Genomic DNA, 13456 nt, shown 5'->3' on the forward strand with positions numbered 1-13456 from the left:
ACAATGCAGGTTTCAATCTTGGAGAGAAAAGAACAGAAACTTTTTTTTGCAAGAAACAAGCTAAGCTAATGCTTCATGCTAAGCTAAACCCAATTTGCCATCTGGCGATGAAGAAAGGCCAATCTTAAATCATGTAGGTAAGTCTATAGCGTCATATTTGCAGTACAGGATTGCGTGTCACCGGAGTCTTCCTCAAGCTGCTAGCTTCACACCTGTGAGTACTAACAATAGTGTCATGTGTACATTTATTCTGATGTGTTTACATTCATAAGCATAATTTTGGAGCTATTGTAGCTAGCTACTTTTGTTAGAAAATAATTGGCAACACGGGGCTGGACTTTTTGGTATAGTTTATTTAAAAAAATCTTGCGTTTCTCCAATGTAACCCAAGCTTTAACTGTAAAGATATTCTAACAATTTCCAAAGGTTATTAAAAGACCAGGCTGCATTCTGCTATTTATACAATACTGACAAATAAAGTAATGCATGTCAGGATGATCTCTTTACACTATTTTGGCTTTTGCACACAACAAGGCCTTGCTGTAGGGGCTAATAGGCAATCTCATACAGCCAGCTTTCCCCGGGGCCTAGCTGCGTCCATACCCCTGATAGGCAAGTTCTTTACCGGGACTGGAGGAGCCAGATTTTGTTGTTTTTCAGCACTGTTCCCTGAGGGAACAGCGGGAGAATGTTATTGTTTTATGCAGATTTTGTCATCAGTCTCTCTTTAGCCTCAGGGCTTTCCTAAGGCTGCCCACCAATTTAGAGAATGCTATGGCTGTGATGTGTGGGCGCACACGTGTGTGACTGTGTGCAACATGCTCACACGATAAAACATTTCATTGTCACAACAATCATTTTTTCAGCGTCAATCTCTGACGAGCGATCAGAAACACGGGAATTTCTGCAGCTCTCGCCTGTATCTCCAGGTTTGTTTTGCCCTGCATTGTAGAAGCGATGATCTAAGCCTCTTTACAAATATCCAAGTGGTGATCTCATTTAGTTTGTGCAGATTCATGAAAAAATAATTACATCAACACCACATTACACAGACAATTACTGTGAAGGGAACGGTTGGTAACTGGAGCACATTTATTCAAAAGGGTGTTGAGTACACAATCCACACGTTGTTCCTACACACAAGGTGCTAAAAGTAATCTTACAGTTCTTTAAAAGCTCCCTAAAGTTTGCTTGTGGCCTTTATGATCTTGTTTTATCCAGTGAGCCTTCTGTGAAGCGGAGCAAACCTCCTTTTTGTCCGGATAATAAGTCACTCCCATAAAAAATTCAGATTGTTTCTGCGGCTGATAACCCCTGGTCGCATTTGGCCTTTAAAATCCCAAGCACTTTCAATTACCCTGCTGCATGTCCCATTCATCCACTCCCTTATCGTCCCCCTCCTTTGTTTCAGCCAGCCAGAGAGTTGCCCTGTAGATCCGCATTAGAATGCACACCTGGTATCTCAACCACTGAACAATGCCGTTTTACATTACGTTCTATTCCCTTTTCTCCTTGCCATGCACCGACACAGCACTTTGTTTACAGGGCCGCCGCTGCTTTATCGGCAGATGAGAAAATGTCATGGAATGCTAATGGCCTGTTAATGCTCCCCGTGTCAGTCAAACGATGTCTATTCAGTAATGCCAGCATCGTCAAAGTCAGGCGAACAAAGAGGTGACCACGTATGTGGCCGGTGCACTGTTGACAAATGATTAATTAAAAAATACTCCTTATTTATTAGCCATCAACACATGTTGTGCTTGAACTAATTTGTGTCCGCTGCGACGATTAAAGTTGATTGCCTTCAAGAACACATCAGCAATAACATCCCTCAATAACAGAACTAAGAGAGCGATGCATTTTATTTAGTTTATTAGCTGGGACACTCTTTGTTGCCTCAGACTTAATAAGCAGAGTTATTGTTTTTAAATAGGATTCAAAACTTTTCACACAAGATCAAAATCCAGTCAACAGGCTAAGTAGAAGCGGTCAGTGAGGCATTGTTTTGTTTTTTTCCTTCAACACCTGCATCTCGAGTACAAAGATGTCAGCATCTACATTAACTTAGCAATTAGCATTTCTTCTATTATTGATTTGCCTCTCCACATGCATATGAGCACCTCTCACTCAACCCATGGCTCGGAGACATCTCCTCGTCCCTCTCATGGATGTTGCATAAATTAATCCCTCTCATGTGATGCCATCTGAGCCGTGTTGATGCAAAACTTCAGGCTGAATAATTTATCCGTCTGCCCTTCGGAAGCCGGCGCTCGCACCGGGTGCCACCGCGCATAACTAGGAGTTCTCATCACAGAACTGAGCCCGCTGGCATGCGCTCAGACATCTGTGTCGTGTGATAAGAGCACACGTCATGGGAGGAAGGCATCAGGTCTTTGTTTTAATTGTGGCCGCTAGATACATATACAAAGGGGAGCCTGAACAGCAGAGTCACCTCTTCCACACGTGCACTGCGCTGTTGCTGCACTTCTGCTTCACCTCTGAGGGGATTACTTCTGCTGTACTGCAGTATTGAGTTCTGCATTGCTGATGCAGGACAGATCCAGAGCACTTTCACAAAGCGTACACCGCCTCATTGTTTTATCCTTGCAGGTAATTAAACAATGGATGAAGAGATTCTGAACATCTGCTGATATTCTGCCTAATTCAATTATGATGACAATGAGTGTCACCCTGTATCACAACTCTTATATTTCTGTATTGTAATACTGGCTCATCTATAAGATGGATTATATCCGGAGGGTGATTCTACATGTAGTTCCCTCATGGGTTGAGCAAGACCCACGTCTAACGAACATAGCGTTTCTCAGAGTTGGTGAACACTTTACTTTAGATGAGTCAAAAAAAAAAATCTTTTCACTCAGATTTATTGTTGTTAATTTATCCTTAAATGCAACTGAGACGTCTAATTCGACGTCTGCCGGTAAATATTCCCCTCCGCGTTCTCTTTGTCATGTGCATATGCTCTCAATGTATAGTTTCTTTGCTAAGTGATTAAGCAATAATTTGGTAAGGCGCGAGGATAAAGACCATCGCTCCTCATCCATCGACAGCACGATCACTATATTTTTTCTCTGGATCACTTCTCAAAGAGCTAATTGACAAAAAGTGATTTCATGTGCTTTGTTTACTCGTAGGCTATGAGCATAATGCTCATGAGCTGGCTAGATAATGATTACTGCTCCTGTGCATATCAATCAGGTCATTCATTTGCTCAGTATGAATTGTGTGTTTATCCAAGCAGCTACTCGGATTTGTGAGGCTTTTCATTACTGTTAAAGATGCTGAAACCAGTCACAACTTCTGCCTCACCATCGACAACTCCACTCTGTCTCCCTCCCCACACATCCGCAACCTCGGAGTCATGTTTGACAGCAACCTTTCCTTTGAACACCACGTCAAACAAATCACCAGAACTGCCTTTCTCCACTTAAAAAACATAGCCCATCTCCGCCCATCACTCTCCTCATCTGCTGCTGAAACTCTGATCCACGCCTTCATCACCTCAAGAATTGACTACTGCAACAGCATTCTCCACGGCACATCATCCAAAATCCTAAATAAACTCCAGTACATCCAGAACTCTGCTGCTCGCCTGCTCACCCACACCCGCTCCCGCGGCCACATCACCCCTGTTCTCCAGAACCTCCACTGGCTCCCCGTCCCACAACGGATCCAATACAAAATCCTTCTCCTCACTCATAAAGCCCTCCACAATCAGGCCCCCTCCTACCTCACCGACCTGCTTCACCACCACACTCCATCCCGTCGGCTCCGCTCCTCTGATGCCAACCTCCTGTCTCTTCCACTCAGGACCAAGCACCGGACATGGGGTGACAGAGCCTTCTCCATATCTGCCCCCTCCCTCTGGAACTCTCTCCCCAAACACATCCGAGACTGCACTGAACTTTCCATATTCAAATCGCAGATCAAAACCCACCTGTTCAAAACTGCTTTTAATGTGTGACCACTATTGTGTATTTTATGTTTTTAGTGTATTGCTTTTATGTATGATGATTTTAATGTAAAGTGTCTTTGAGTTTTATGAAAAGCGCTATATAAATAAAATGTATTATTATTATTATTATTATTATTATTATTATACAGATCAAAAGAGCGTAAATCTGCGCCAGTATGTCTTCCACGTCAGCGAGGAAGTAACCGAACCTTAAACTCGCCGGATTCACTCACTCCACTGCCACCTCAGACATTGAGTTTACATTATGAGTAAGGTTGTATGCAAGGTTGTTCATCATGTGAGCGGGCGAGCCCCACCCAGGCCATTATCCGCCCACCAGATGAGCTGTTCGCTCTCTTCTTCTCTGATGGAGTACGGAGTGTGCAGAGCAGTCATCAGATCTGTTTTGCATCACCTCACAGGACTGAATGGGCGTGATGACACGGGTGACCTTTGGATCATCTATCTGCGCTGACGTCTCTCTCGTGGAATAAAAAATATTACATTAGCACAAGTGACCTTTTCTCATCACCACATCCTGATTGCACGATGCCACGAGGATCCACACCCACTGCTCCCTAATCGCACTGCGCTTATGAGCGGTCACGCCATTTAATATGAGCCCAAGAATTATAATTCAGAGTGGCTTCAAATGTCCTGCTTGAAGCATCGCATCAAGTGGTCTCACATTTGATTTGGCCCAAAATGTGGGGATCGCTTTTCTTTGAAGGATCTGTATTTAAAATTCTGAACATTGATATCGCAGTAAACAACTATTTGCTATGTAAAGATATAGTTGAGTAATGTCTACCTGAGAAGAGAATGAAGTCGCTCTCCCTCTGTGTTGTTATCTAGGCATCTCCTTGCTTTGTTGACTTATCCAGGCTGGCCACATGTGCTTTTAGTGCATGTTAGTGCATGCCAGTGTGCTAGCTCAAGGCCGCCGCTCTGCACTGCTCTCATACCGACGGTTATAGCTGATAACGTCGTCCCAATCGACAGCAGCGTCGTGGAAGCACTCAGGTAAACTCAGGTTAGCTCTGCCAGCAGTTTCACCATAGTTTGCACTCTAAACGCTGTTAGCGGCGTTAGCTACGAGCTCGCTGTCGACCTGTTGAGAGCCATTGAGAGTCAATCCAAATGCTCCCGATTTCTGATCTTGCACCTTTAATTGTGTTTGAGAGAGGCCGGTCGTACACTGTGGAGGTACAGAGGGGAATGACTCGTATCGCATTTCAATGAAGTCACATGCCCTTTAAACGAAAGTAGGTCAATCAACACACCACAGAACCTGGAAATCACTTTCAATTTACACTCCTTGAGTATGAAAACAAGTGATGACAATGATATGATTGCACATTAAATCACCCTGACTGTGTCAAATGATTCACCTGATGACAACCAAACTAGGGGATGGAAGAGTTAGTATTGTGTAATCATTAATGAATGAGCAATTCATCACTGTATCCATGGAGGTCTTACAAAGCGTCAAATTTAAACCTGCAATTATCTATAAATATGACATTAACATATTATATAGAGATATATATATATATATATTATCACCTTATAATGTAAGCAACTTTGTTAGCAAACTGTTGCTTATTTGTACATACAGCGGATAAGCAGCAGCATTAGTGTCATTGTAGACTCTCTTGTTTGCTACACTTTGGTCATCACCAACTCGTGAAACAAGTATCGAGCTCTTTAGCTGCTAAACGGTCCATGTGTTCACCTCCTGAACTTTGTCTTTGATGGGAAGTGAATCAAAAACAGAAAGGTTGCAGGCCAGGAGACCCGAACAAGGAACTTAAATATGCTAAAAAGCTTGGTAGAGCTGAGAAAAACCGCAAGCGACTCCTTTCACATTACACATTAATCCATTGATAATACAGGAATATTGATTAAAGCTGCTTTAAAAAAATGCAGTCTTCCCAAGATTTTCCCAATAAATCTAAAAAGCCTGTTAAAATGTCTGAAGTATATAACTGCTGAAAGTGGGCAAGTAACCGAAACTCCAATCCATAATTTTCATCGGTGCCCACCACTTGGTGGTTTTGATATCACACAAGTGTCCTTTGAAGAGCAGGACACGGGCACAGAGTACCTCTCAGAATGAAGATGACAAGTTAGACCAAGCTATTACCTCTTTTTTTATTTATAGACAGACAGAAAGGTGGCTGGACAGATAGATAGATAGATGAAAATCCTCCTGTTCGCATATTTCACTGGGTGGCTGAGCCCTCATCTGTATGTGAGTTGACTGGAAATCATTTGAAAAATGTAAGTCTGACAAGTTCTTCTGATCCCTGGTTCCACTTAACAGGTTGTGGTTCTTCGATACCTCGACAAAATCCGCCCCACAGCATCGTAAACTAGTTTTCACCCTGACAAAAGCCTGACAGCTCAGGAAATTCAAATGGTTTTATTTTGTTTGTTTCTGTCATGGTGGCAGTGGAACTGTGCTGGAATGCTAACTCTGTGGCATATGCTTTATGTGAAATGATATTTATCAAGCTAGTCAAATGGATTTGCGATCTGCCTTCAAAAGCAGGGATTGTGTCACGCCGCGTGACATGGCATTCGTTGTGTTTTGTTTTGTTTTGGCCAGAAAGGCAGGACTTAGTTCACTGCAGCTGCAGCAGTTATAATTTGTCATGTCGTGTGGAGAACAAAGCAACCTGTGCCAGCTTTTCTCCCAGAGGGCTAAACCTTCTGCTGGGTAAAGAAAATCAACAAGGAAGACAGTGTCCCAGAATCCGAGCCTGTAGACCAAATTTCTTCAGTGAATACAACTTGACAATATCTTTGTGAAGCCCAAGTTGTCATATTATATCAGCACTTATTTTTAGACATGCTAGAGGTGTGGCTCTCTGATACATCTTGTCTGTCTGTTGGTTGGTTTGTCCACCATTTTGGATGGATGAATGTGAAGTTTTGTACGTTGATGGTCCTCAGAGAATGATGTCTACTGATTTTTCCTCTAGTCCCACTACGAGGTTAACAGTTTAGGTTTTTTTAATAACACCTATTAGATACTAGCACCACCACTAGATCAAGGTTTTCACTTATCCCTGTGAAATATCTCAACATCTACTAGATGTATTGACACCAAATGTTGTACTGTACAGACATTCATGGCATGCACCCCAGACAATGAATCCCACTGAAGTTCCCCTACTTTGATGATGCACTTGTCATGACAAGTATGCATGACGGATGTAGGCTGCGGGTATAAGCCTGCCATTGGCCGCCTATTGCAGCCAGCATTCCCCCCATCTATATTGCAAGACGATTGTGATTGCAGGTTAGCATTGTCATTGTAAGCATGTTAGCATGCTGAGCTTAGCATTTAGCTTTGTCACCTCTGTGCACAAGTACAGCCCCACAAAGCCGCTAACATCGCAGCAAACTCTTCCCTAATCACCTCTCTGTGTTATTCTTGTTCTTATATCAGTTACTTTTACAAGTTATTAGTCTCCTTTAACTTTGTGTTTACTGCAAACTTTGCTGTTATTCATTTTCCTAATATTGACAGTCTGTGGAGTGCAGTCAAGTGTGACATTTTAATTGTGTGCTGAGATCCATCTCCAGGTCCCTGGGGTAAGAGGTGGAGATGTAGATCTGGTTCAGTGAGGTTTTCACTGCCTCCAGCGCCTATTGATCAGTTAAGAACTGTAAATAGTGGGGCATGTGGACAGACACTGCAACTCCTTGCTCTGCTGCTTAACGCACACACACGCTTTTGAAGGATAAAGTCTTTTTCTTTTTCTTCCTCAACTGACAGTGCTCCAATAAAGTTAGATTATTGAAAATCACGGTTCACTAAGGGGGGAAACCATGGATCATTTGAACCCAAGAATGGAGTAGGTCGGACAAAAGGGGTGAGGCGAAAAAAAAGTGTGTGGGCGGAAGGCAGTGTACCGTACCTGGCTTTCTGACTTAAGAGAAAACTATTCTTCGAATTAATCCTTGTATTGTACTGGAAATTCCTCCTGAATGAGCCGCACTAAACCAAATTCAGGGCAAGTAGTCTGGTCTGAGAGATTTGTGTCGACATTAGTGTGCGCTCCAGAATTTACAAAGACACAGAAAAGCACTTGAAATACCATTTTGCTTTCAGGAACTTGGATGGATTTGTATTTCCGTGCTGCAGAGGGGCTGGGCAATCACACAACAGCAACGAAGCAGCCTGAGTGTAACAAAGGGGAACAGTGATACTCTGGCTGCACTGCTCTCCCTCCTCAGAGCTCTGGTGTAAACATGGAAAGCTATTTTTGGGGCTCCTTGGGTGCAGGTGTCCAATTATATTTCACACTCTTGTGAAGGTACACTGAGAGGCTGCATGGGGATTAAGTGGCCCCAACCGACTCTACTGCCCCTCAGCAGGGCCAGGGGGCCAATGAAAAATAAGGACAGAAGAACATAAGAAATAATCAGAAAAGGAAAGAAAAGTCTGGCAAATTCTATCATCATCTTGCCGATTTCAGGTTCACAATCTCTCTCAGTCAAAGAAAAAGATCATTTACTGTCTTTCATCTTGCACAAATGCCACAGGACCCACAGGGGATGTAAACTCAACATCTCTGACTTTAAGCAGCAAGCTATTCTCCATCAGCCTTAACCTTTAACCTCTGAGGCCAACCTCGACACTTTGTTTGGATTGTGAACACCTGAGCTTTTCTTACAGTTCAAAAGGTCATCGCTGAGACACTTTGCTGTGTCCTGGACAATAGGGGAAGTATTTGTGAGTGCTGCAGAGTCAGGTTTTGAGGAGTCGGAGGTACCGAGTGAGGGCCAGGTCAACTCTGCAGTGTGAGGTGAATTCTTAAGTATTTGAAGCGAGCTCGCAGAGACCAGGAGGTTTGTTCCTTGGCTATTTGTTTACAGCTTGTACACATTTTCCAGTCCAGATGGTTTGGGATCCTTTGGGCTTTTTTTCAGTGGTGCTTCTTCAGTTGTTTGTGTGGGTGTGTGTGTGCGTGTTGCTGAGAAGGAAGATGTTGGTGGGTGAAGAGAGGTGAAGAGAGGATTTCAGAGGTTTTGTTCCTGTAGGTGCTTAAACGTTCTCCACATTCTGGAAGAAGAGTTTTCTTAAAATCAATATGGACATCTGCTAAAGTAAAGCTCCTGTTGTTTCTGTGATTTTAGTTTTGTATTTGTTTATCTGCTGAGCACATTAAGCACAGAGGAAAATGGAGACTTATTTTTGTTTTGTTTGTTCTCAACGCTGAATTCTGAGATGTCCTGAGGAGCACAGAATAATCTGAAGGGGCCAATCCTTGAGACAAATTGGCACATATGGAGCAATGCTGGGAGTATATCACCAAAATAAATGCTTCTCCAACACCAGCACAGTGACAGGCCCAATCCCAACTATGCTCTAAGGCGCCAGCAAAAGTGACAGGACTGGCAATCAAATACACCCCATCACCTGCACTGAATTTAAACAGGATTGTCCATTTCGGAAACCTAGAATGAAGCTTCTATCCAACATAAAACAAATACAAACTGTGCAAGACGCAGGGGATTTTATTTATTGAAGAAAAAACACATTGTTCAAAGAAGTTAAATATTCTATATCTAAATATATTTACAATTTGAGTACCAAATACTTGCTTGTTCAGCTGGTAGAAGTGCAAACCTGCAGTATAACTAAATAATAAATGCTCTGAATACATTTCTAGAGTTCCTTTGCATTCTGTTTACACCCGTCGTGGCCGGCTAGATGGTTTCACTTGGAATAAGAAAGAAATGACCCAAGACAAAGTACACTGATGATAGTTAATAGAGAAAATGCTGGTTGTTCAAATTGTGGAGAATTCATAATTAGCAGATGGCAGCTTGGGTGCTCAGTGTAGCCGTTTGCCGGGTAGATGTGAAAAGGCCTTGGCCTGCCTCTGTCTGAAAGCAGAGAAACTGTTGCTATTGTGAATGTGTGGTTACGACGTGGGAAGTCGTATACACAATAAGCTTAGCATTCAAGACAAAATGACTCTACTTCTCACTTGATTTATTACCTCAGTAAACATTTTAAACATGAGTTTATGGTCTCACATGCTAGCTTCAAGTCATGTAAATGATGGTCCCGTTGAGAGTAAAGTAGACCATAAAGCAGGATATATGCTTTAAGGCGTGGCTACCTTGTGATCGTCCTCGTTTTTGTCTTCCAATTTTAACCCTTTCTCAGTGTGTTTACAGTTCATGACAGTTATGTCAGGATCCCTGTCAGACCAGACACCTCCCATGGCCACACAGCTGCAGCCACTCCAGCCGATTACCTCCTGCAGGCTGACACACCAGACTCAGGTCCCACTAACGCTTCCCCTGGCGCTATATAAACTCTGGTCCTGCAGTCTGGGGTTGTCAGGTCGTACCGTCTTTCACCCGCTTCAACCCCGTTGCATCTTCTGCCTCGAGCGCCTGCCTCCGGTGTCCGTCGGTCCGGGAATCCCCCGTGCCCTCCTTTGTGTTAACGGACTACACACCGCCGCTCTGCCCTCCATGGTGTTAACGGACTACACACCGCCGCTCTGCCCTCTGTTGTGTTAACGGACTACACACCGCCGCTCTGCCCTCTGTTGTGTTAACGGACTACACACGCCGTCAAGCTGCCAGCTCTCCGGTGTCGAGCCACGGGACATCACGCCGTCAAGCTGCCAGCCCTCCGGTGTCAAGCCACGGGACTCACACCGTCGATCTGCCTACTCTCTGGTGTCGGACCACGGGCTCCACACCTTCCTGTCATCTTTATTCAGGCTAAATAAAACCTGTTTATATCGATTTCTGTCTCCTGTGGTCTTGCGATTGGGTCCTAACCTGTGAACTCCTATGACAAGTTAATTGTAACCATTAGCACAAGCAAAATTATTTTTCAGCAGTTGGTTTCAGCAATAGGTGACTTCACGGTGACTACGCCCACTTCTTACATACAGTCTATGTCCAGTACTCAGAATCTCCAATCCCTGCTGCATAATTCTTGCACTTTGTTCGTCACTGTCTCACAGAGGCATATTTTTTGGTGACAGCCTTGTTAACATCTACAGCATGTCCTAGAGCAAAACTCACACATTCCTGCAAAGGTACAAATCTCAATAATCACAACTGTCACTTCTCATTAGCCCCCCCCCACCCCCAAAAAAAAATATTTTAAAAGCTGTTGAAAGCAAGGGTGAGGCTTTATTTACTTGAAATTCAGCATCACACAACCTACACTCCCGATAAAGACACAGGCCAAAGCTAGATTATATGTTGACTGACACACAACCATTTTCCTGACTAAAGTGGACACTGATCTTGTTGATCATAACATATATAGCCTACATGACTTACGTGACTTGTATTTATTGTTTTTACAACATGCTAACTGCTGTAATGAGCATTACATTCCAATTCTAACGCTCTCAATTTGGCTCCAGCTGCGATATTAAGTCCAGGGCAATAAAGGAGACTGTGTTAGAACGGCCTGTGACTGCGTACAATATATGCAGCTACAAAAGGCTGCATAAAATAATTGTTTAAAGGACTGTAATATCCTGTGATAGTGAAGCATTACGTTATATTCATATTTTCAGCCATTATTGCTCACTGTGTGATATTTACTTTGGCAATCGGAATGCTTCTTCCACCACTGAGCATGAACATCATTTCTACCATGGTGGTCAGAGCCAACATCCTAATACGATATAAATAATAATAATAAATCATCATCCTCTGTGGTGTCTCAGTCAGTGTCATTTGATTTGATGCTCTGCTCTATGGCAGCCCCTCGACAGTTGTGTTTCTACATAAAAATCTGCCAAGCGGAGCTTTAAAATTCGACTTTATTTGAGATTTTTTTCAGTTAACTTACAGTTAGTCAGTAAAACCCGACAGCTGTAAAAAAGAGGACTTTTATGTGATAGCGCCGGTTTTTACTGACCTTCCAGTTGATAGAAAAGGTTCTAAAATAGGACATTTAAAGTAATTCTTTCACCCAGTGACAGTGTGTCTTGGCTCTTATTTCCTCTCTGCCAATCAGTGTCTCAATGCTGTGCTCTAAAGCTGTCAGCGGAATTGGTTCGGCTCTCCTCTAAACTTATTTGCCTTAGGGCCACCTTTTCCTGTCCTTTCACTCCATTTCTCTCTTTCATTAACCTAATCGCTCACAGTCTGATTTCCCTCCGCCTTTCCCCTTCGCTAGTCCTCTGGCCCATCCCAGAGGGGAGCATTGTGAAGGTGAGTCAGCCGATTAGCGTCCAGCTGATGTACTGTCCCTTTCCAGATACGACCTCCGTTGTGTCCCACCGGCCCGGCCCCGCGTACAGCAGGGCGGCCGGTCAGAGTGAGGCTGGGAGATGCTTTGGAAAGAGGTGGATGACATATGGTTGTGGAGCAGACTGTACTGATGCAGCACGTGATGGGAAACCATTCAACAACCAGATCGATCACACTTTCTTAATTAATTCTCGATCAATCAACAGTAGCAGCACAATAACACAGAAACTTTGGAGAATGAGTAATAAATTCATGAAATACTATGATTAATTAATTGCTCATTTAAAATTGTTATAATAGATTTTGAAGCTATCTCAATGACCGATTAGGCCACAATTAACTGAGTGAGCTGGTGAGTGGAACAAAACTGCTACATTTCCAATTACTTTATATTATACAGTAACATAAAGTTTTGTGTCCCTTCAAATAAAGTGATTAAAGAGAGTATTTACTTGAATAGCCTTACTTAATAAATCATCACCTGAATCGCCCTTTTTTTTTTTTTGCATCTCCTCAAGTAAAATAAAACATCATCCTCTCAAAATGATGTTTACTGTTGAGAGAGCAGTCAGACGGGGAACGACAGGGACATTGTGTACTGATGTGCAGAGAAAGTGGACTACAGGCCCAGGGAGGAATGTAGAGCTGATAGTGCAAGCAAATACATTTCCAACACCATCATCCAAATCACATTATCATCATCAATGCCAGATCCCATAAGCTTTTCTTTTTTTTTCCAATTCGTCACTATTTCAGCAACGGATGGTTTCCTTCAGATGTGTCACAGATGTAGAAAACTGTGAGTCCTCTCAGAGCCAGTGGCATCATCGGGTACCACGTACAGAACACGGTACAACTCTGAACTGTAAGATGTGACCCATTTTTAACCTCTAAACAGATTCTGCATTCATATGCAGAAGCTGAAGGTATTGGAACAAGACATCAGAAGCCTTTTGTCATTCCAAGTATATTGACCAACGCAGACCAACGCAGTTAAATGCTTGAAGGTCACCTTCAAGCATTTAACTGCGTTGGTTAAATGCAGGAAACAGTCCGTTGGAGAGCAAAGGAGGCGGATCGTCTGAATTATGCCAGAGATCAGATCAGATAATTATATCTGAAGAATTATGATCTGAATCATGTAACAACCCAAATCTTTTCAGATAGAGGTCCCTGAAGCTAAATCCTATCAAAGGGGGGTCCGTTACCTAATGTGTATAAATT

Source organism: Anarrhichthys ocellatus, unplaced genomic scaffold (genome assembly GCF_004355925.1).
Source record: "Anarrhichthys ocellatus isolate YVR2014 unplaced genomic scaffold, GSC_Weel_1.0 scaffold34, whole genome shotgun sequence".
Classification (NCBI taxonomy): domain Eukaryota; kingdom Metazoa; phylum Chordata; class Actinopteri; order Perciformes; family Anarhichadidae; genus Anarrhichthys; species Anarrhichthys ocellatus.